This window comes from Narcine bancroftii, chromosome 4 (assembly GCF_036971445.1).
Source record: "Narcine bancroftii isolate sNarBan1 chromosome 4, sNarBan1.hap1, whole genome shotgun sequence".
Classification (NCBI taxonomy): domain Eukaryota; kingdom Metazoa; phylum Chordata; class Chondrichthyes; order Torpediniformes; family Narcinidae; genus Narcine; species Narcine bancroftii.
In genome coordinates this window covers 256,519,812-256,527,778 of record NC_091472.1, presented here as the reverse complement: position 1 = coordinate 256,527,778, position 7,967 = coordinate 256,519,812, and the positions used below count along the sequence as shown (strand labels likewise).

Genomic DNA, 7,967 nt, shown 5'->3' with positions numbered 1-7,967 from the left:
CTCCTGTACTCAATACTTTGATTTATAAATGCCAATATGCCAAAATTTCTCTTTAGAACTCCACCTGTGACACCACTTTTGGGGAATTATGTATCTGTATTCCTAGGCCCCTTTGTTCTACTGCACTCTTCAGTGCCCTACCATTGACTATGCATGTCCTTTTCTGATTTGTCCTTCCAAATTGCACACCTCACACTTGCCTATATTAAATTCCATCTGCAATTTTTCAGCCCATTTTTCCAGCTGGTCCAGATCCCTCTGCAAGCTTTGAAAACCTGCTTCACTCTCCACATCACCTCCAATCCTAAGTGTTATCTGCAAACTAACTGATCCAATTTGTCACATTATCATCCAGAACATTAATATAGATGAGAAACAATAATGGTAGTAGCAATGATCCCTGAGGCACACCACTAGTCACAGGCCTCCAGTCTGAGAAACAATCATCCACCACCATTCTCTGGCTTCTCCCAAACAGCCATTGTCAAATGCAGTTCACTACCTCACCATGAATACTGAGCATATGCACCTTCCTTTTTAACCTTCCATGCAGGATCTTGTCAACATACACAGCCTTTCTTTCATTAAATTTCCTGGTAACCTTCTTGAAAAACTCTAAGATAGGTTAAACACAGCCTACCACACAAAAAGCCATGTTGACTATCTCTAATCAGTCCCTGGCTATCCAAATACTTGTATATCCAATCTCTCATAACCCCTTTGAATAATTCACATACTAAAGGCAGTCCCTGGGTTAAAAAAGAGTTCCGTTACCTAGGTCTATCTTTAACTAAAATTTGTATTTAAGTCGGAGAAAATACACCACAACAGTTGGCATAGCGGTTAGCACAACGCCTTTACAGAGCCAGTGGTTGGGACCAGAACTGGGTTTGAATCCTGTTCTGTCTGTAAGGAGATTGTACGTTCTCCCTGTGTCTGCACGAGTTTTCTCCTGGGACTCCGGTTTCCTCCCACCTTCATAAATCTTTTTTTCTTACCTTCCATGATTAAAATGATATACTTAGTCTGGATAGGTAACTTCAAATTATTCCCAAAAATCATTCAGTAACAGAACTCTAACTTGATAATAACAAAAAAGATTATTTGATGGTACTTTATGTTTTTCCATTCTTTAAAAGGAAATAAAATAACCTGCCTCATAATAATCCTGTACAGTTTTAATTCCTTTTTGATCCCATATTTTCAAAGTTGATTATTAACCATAAATGGAAAAAGTTTATTCTGATACAAAGGTGTTTTCCAAGAAACTTTACCACATGTACCTATTTCTTCATTTATCCTATTCCAAATTTCTGTCCAATGTATCAAAATCAGTGAATTATACTTACGCGACAATTTCAAATTCCATTTATATATAAATGGATCTCTTATTCTCATTAATTCAATTTAATTCAATATCTGCCCAATTCAATCTACTTTCCAAATCAAACATTCTATTAATAAAGTTTAATTGTGCTGCATTATAATAATTTTGAAAATTCAGAAGTTGTAGACCTCCCAATTCATATTTCCATGTTAATTTTCTCTTCCCATTTTATCTTTCCATAAAAACTTCCTAACTATAAAATTCAAATCTTTAAAAAAATTTGAGGAACTTTACAAAGAATAGACTGAAAAATATATTGCAATCAAGGAAAAATATTCATTTTAATACTAAAAATTTAATGTGATCTGACCATTTAAATTGAATAATATTCTTACAAGAAGTATAATCAGCCTCAATCAATGGCATAATTACACTTTTTTCCCCAAATAATTTTATAACCAGATATTTCTCCATATTTTTCCAATCTATCATATAAAAATTTCAAGGATTCTTTTGGTTCTGCTAAATAAATCAAAACATCATCCACAAATAATTTAATTTTATATTTTTCATATTTCACTTTGATACCTTCAATATTATGATCTTGTCTTATTAACTGAGCCAAAGGTTCAATAGCCAATGCAAACAATACCGATGACAAAGGACAAGCCTGTCTAGTAGATGTCTCTAATATAAATGGCGATGACATCTGTCCATTCGTCACAACTCCAGCCAAAGGATTTTTATATATTGCCTTAATCCAACTAATAAATATTGGTCCAAATTTAAATGTTTCCAATACTTTAAATAAAAATTCCCATTCTACTCTATCAAATGCATTTTCAGCATCTAATGATAAGATCATTGGTAAATTGGATTCCTCCTATGAAATATTTATCAGACTAATTAGCTTTGTAATATTATCTGCAGAATAATGATCTTTAATAAATCCAGCTTGATCTATATGAATCAATGATGGTAAATACTTTGCCAATCTATTAGCTTGAACCTTCATTACAATTTTATAATCAAAATATAACAAAGATATAGGTCTATAAGAACTTTGCTTGGAAATGTTCTTTTGCCAAAATGTATATGGCAATGTTAGTAACACTTGCTTGCTCATGCCCAAATGGTGACTAGACCTTGTTCCACACAAGCATGATCACTCCAATTGCCAAGGAGTTGTGAATGGAAATTAAAACTGCAATAACCAGCAAACATACCCATCTCTAAAAGTCACAAAAAACAATGAATGCTGGAAATCTGAAACAAATGATGGCAGAACGTGACTGCAACTCTTTCATCCTTGTCTTTCACACTCATATGCAGAGCCCTGTCACTTCTGAGAATGAGGCTGATCTTAGAACCTCTAATTAATTTCAAAGTGAAATTAAATCAAAGACTGTTGCACATTTCGACAGGTGTACCATGGAGGGCATTCTGGCTGGTTGCATCACTGTCTGGTATGGAGGTGCCAATGAACAGGACAGAAAAAGGCTACATAGAGTTGTGAACTCGGCCATCTCTATCATGGGCAACAGTCTTCACTCCATCAAGGATTTCAGCAAGAGGCAGTGTTAAAAAAAAAGCAACCTCATGGACCCTGTTACAACCAAGAAAGAAACTGAAGATAAGCACCCAACAGTAAAAACCAGCTTCTGCCATCAGATTTCTGAATGGACAAAGAACCACAGACACTACCTCACTTTCTCTTCTTTTACACTAATTTATTTTTAAATTAATTTATAGCAATGTTTGGAATGTGATGCTGCTGCAAAACCACAAAGTTTGCGAAATGTTCATGGCACTAAATTCTTATTCTGATTAATTCATGACCTGGTAAGACTTCAGAGCATTGACCTGATCCATTGGCCATGGGATCACCTATCTATTGAATTCAGGTTTTCCATTCACTGTGTATGTGGTCCTGCACTGCAGCGCATCACCAGCTTGGCATCTCATTTTATGTATGTCTGTTGCTGTTCCCAGCATGCCCTGCTTCATTCTTCACTGAACTGGTTGCAAAGAGAGCTTTTCTAACATTTGCCTTCATAAATCAAAGTGTTGGCTATAGCAGTTGGGACGTTATAGTAAAGTTGTATAAGACATTGGTGAGGACAAATTTAGAGGATTATGTGCAATTTTGGTCACCTAACTACAGGAAAGATATCGATAAGATTGAAAAAGTGCAAAGAAGTGTTACTTGGATGTGGCCGGGACTTCAGGAGCTGAGTAATAGGGAAAGGTTAAACAGGCTAGTACTTTATTCCCTGGAGCATAGAAGAATAAGGGGAGAATTGATAGAAGTATACAAAAGTTTGAGGGGTATAGATAGAGTAAATACAAATAGGCTTTTTTCACTGAGTTTAGGAGAGATACAAATCTCAGGACATAGTTTTAGGGTGAAAAGAGAAAGGTTTAGGGGGAACAGCAGAGGGAACTTCATACAGAGAGTAGTGGGAGTGTGGAAGGAGCTGCCAGAAAAATGTGGTGAATGTGGGCTCGATTTGCACATTTAAAAAAAAATTGGACAGATACATGGAGGGGAGGGGTATGGAGGGCTATCAACTGGGTACAGGTCAGAGGGATTAGGTAGAATCATAGTTTGGAACAGTCCACAAGGACCTTTTTTTTCCTGTGCTCTAATGTTAAATGGTTCTATGGTTCTAACTATGGTTGATCTCTTTGGCTTGATTGTAGTGCTGGCCAGGCCAAGGGTAATCGATGGTGGTACATCTCAGCTGCTCCTCCTACAACAAAGGAATTCATGGCATGAACTAGCAGATCAGGTCTGATCCAATAAGCTCCAATTCTGCCACAACACGACCAAGGGTCCCTTCAGTGCGGAAGTGGGACTTTGTCCACACAAAGTGATAGTGAGGTAAACTTTCTAATTGTCTATTGTAAAGTGGGTGTAAGCAGTCAAATAATAAATATATTTTAGCAATACAGTAGAGTAGAAGATTCTTCCAGCCCCATGAAACCTCTGCCGCCAATTGCACCCAATTAATCTAACAATCCCATACACTTTTGGAGTGTGGGAGGAAACTGATGATCTGAAATGGACTGTTACCATGCTGCATGTCTATTTTTTTTAGTTAAATTTGGTTATTTACGTGATCATTATGGACTGTGTATTGTGTGTTTTTGTGTGTTCACTTGGTCTGGAGAGACTCTGTTTCGTCAATCAGATGATAATAAACTTGAACTCAAACTTAACCACTTTCTGATAAAGATGATTCTCCTGAATTCCCCATTGGGTTTATTGGTGACTATCTCGTTGTCATATTTTCTGGACTTTTATGTTGTATCTACCTATCACAATTTTCCATTTTCCTGCTAGTCTTTTTAGTTAACTCCTCAACCATTTCAAAAATAGAAGTCTCACAATATTAGTCTTCTGGGTATCTTACTTGATTCTTTTTTTGCAGCAGGTTGCTTTGGAGTAAGGGTTCCTGATTTTTACTCTCTGAATGAAGAATACATCCTAATTGGTTAGTGGTCTCATTGTAGCAGAACATTATACGCAGGAGGTGGAATAATGACTCATTTCACCGGGAATGCAGGTGACAAATGATTTCAGCATTTACTGAATTTCCCAGAGTCTTGATAAAGGATTTGAGCCCAAAAGGTTGACCATTTTTTTCTCCCTCGATGCTGCACAGCCCACTGAGTTCCTCCAGCAGATTACTTTTAGCACCAGATTCCAACATTTCCAGCCTCTCTGGTGTCCCCAGTGTGCTAGACACACTGTATCCAGGTGGAGCATGGGACATTCTTAGTCACCCTTTAATCACTTGAGTGCTCCATCTAAAGATGGCAAGACTTAGACCTTATGCAATGCAGACAGGAGTTAGTTCTAAGTGCATAAACATTTTGAATGTTGAAAGGCATGGAAAGAGTAGTTGTAGAAAGGTTGTTCCCCATGGTGGGAGAGTCATTCCAAATTCAGGTATCTGCTTAGAACAGAAATGCATAGGGAATTCTTCAGCCAGAGGGTGGTAAATCTGTGGAATTTGTTACCACAGGCCATTGAGGATGCCAAATTATTGAGTGTATTTAAGACGGAGATTCAGAAGTTTTTGATTATCCAGGGCAGCAAAAGTTATGGGGAGAAGGCTGAGCAGTGGGGCTGAGTGGGAAAATGGATCAGCTCATGATCCATCGAGTAGACCGATGGGTTGAATAGCCTATTTCTGCTCCAATGTCTTATGGCAGTGGTTCTCAACCTTTTTTTTTCACACACATACCACCTTATGTGATCCCTTAATAACCACAGAGTATCGATGGCATAGGATGCTCATAGAAAATATTTGACTTATTTGATTGTGGGATCAGTGGCTGACCATACAAATATGGACTAGAATTCTATACACACTTTGTACTCCAAATGTGTGCTTGAGTGCGCATTCCAAATTTTGACTTAAATCCCAAAGATGAAAGGACAAAGCAGCTGTGTGACAGTAAAAGAGGGGCAGAGTTAGGGGTCTGGACCACTTGTGGCTTTTCGTTATTCACAGAGCTGGCATTTTCAGTACTATTCTGAAAGAGAGTTTCCTTCTGACTGCGTTTTGTCCTATGAACCTGTTAGAAATATTGATATAAAAGAAGTTTTTGCTTAGACATGGTCAATATGTGACTGGTTAACTTGATTCCACAACAAAACCAACCAATGGAAAGATTTTAAGGATTTTATTTCATACTTTATTTCCCCCACTTAAAATATACATCATCAGACCATTTTTGCAGCTGAAATATTTAAAAATGTGTGAAGGGGGTTATAAAATGGAATGTAGTGGAAAGGATGTTAGATAATAAATGATTTTTTTTCTTTTAGGTAGCTCAACTGAGTTCAAGGAATTGATGGTACAGGAGCCCACTGTGTAGGTCAGGCAGCTGTAATACATCACTTCAGAGCATCAATGAAATAAGATCCCTTCTACTTCCATCTGGGGTTGGGATTCAAAAGATTACTGTGACCTTTCAAGAAGGAGAGTTCAAAGACAGAAGGGAAATTTCCCTGGTACATTGCACAGTCTTCTTCCAGCCCAAGTGTGGAAACAGATTAGTCTTCACACTTCAATCTGTCAAATGCATGAGAGCTGTTCATCTCTTTCTGCATCTATGAATTGGCAGTAACTGCATCCACTACTGTGAAAGCCCTGTGTTGAGTTAGGAACATTGCTGTTTAGTTATACACCAGCACGGCTGTGTCCACTGTCACATGAAAGGCAGCCAGGGAAAATAATTCTGCACAAGAAGGAACATCACAGCTCTCAGCAGCAACTGCAGCTGTTCTCACAAATACACAGTGGTGGCCCTGTAAATTATTGCAGTATTCTGAGTTGACAGATCAAAATAGATTTGAGGTGGGGATGTGATAGTGGGTTGGCAGGGATCATTGACTGGACTCAATGGCTTAAAAATGTCTTCCTATCTGTTTTACATGTCCAAACACATGAAAGAATTGCATGTATGTAATATATTTTACACATTTGAACACGTGAAAGAATTCCATGTGCGCTATGTTTTACATATTCAAACACATGAAAGAATTGCATGTATGTAATATATGATGCATTTGATAATTGAGAAAAGGAAGCCTCTTTGAAATGTAGCCATTATTTCAACATTGGAAACATGGCAACCAATTCACCAGTCATTCCCAAAGTGGGCAGTGCCGCCCCTCTGAGAGCAGTGGAAAGATTCAAGGGGGTGGTTAGAAAAAGGGGGCAGTCTGAACATTTGTCTGCATTTTGGTAACGTGGTCTGGACAGGACATGCTCCACATGCCAGCTAGATCTGACAGCAGATGCCAAGGGAACTGCTGATCATCGCATTTTGACTTCTGCAAGGGCCAAGGCTCTAGGTTTCCAAGTTATCTTCAGTCTTGTAATTTACATTTAAATTATAATATAATAAAGTTATGTTTGGGAAACATCAAAATATTTCCTCAAGTTTTTTCTGATGTGCTTTGCTGTGATTTACATGGTCATTACATTTGATTTTTGCTAGAAATGTGTTGTTTTGTCATTCTCCATAGCAGCACACAATATATTCATTTATTTATATTTATGCAACATCAGGCAGTTTTAACTTATATTTCATGAATGCACATATACATGATATACATATACAGGCTATGTGGTGTTACCTGTTACAGGTCATAGTTTTCCTTATGTATTTACATCTAACTGTAACTTCTAATGGTAAGTAGTTCTTAAACATATGATTTTTTTGTTTCACATTCTTACTTGAATTATTGTTTTATGCACTTTTCCTAGTAATTGCATTGCTATTACATTTCCTTATGGGTTTTTTTCTGCTGCATTTTGTTGTGATTGGCATATTTTTACAAGAACATATTTTTTGTTGCAGAATAAAACATGGCCTCAGCCCAGCAAACAGCTGACAGCTTGATGTTGAGAAGCTAATATTTCTGCACCAAGCACATCCATCCCATTCAAACTTTGAAGACAATGTAGTTGCAGTTGAGATGTAAATTTACCCTTTCATACTGCTAAATAAATTGATTTACTATAAGTTTTATTTTTGAAATATATACACTTGTTTATAGTGTTAGATTAGTTGTGGCTTTAGATTTGCAGTAGACCTAATTCCAAGAAAGAAGTGTGTG

At 37.2% G+C, this 7,967-nt stretch overlaps 1 long non-coding RNA gene across 1 annotated transcript; it reads left to right on the top strand.

The window, feature by feature from the left end:
• The first annotated feature begins 4,035 nt into the window (after positions 1-4,035).
• LOC138761897 (uncharacterized) lies at positions 4,036-7,165 on the top strand. Its single transcript, XR_011356576.1, has 3 exons — positions 4,036-4,211; positions 4,762-4,896; positions 6,168-7,165. It is a non-coding gene; the product is annotated as an uncharacterized lncRNA (long non-coding RNA).
• The last annotated feature ends 802 nt before the right edge of the window (positions 7,166-7,967 follow it).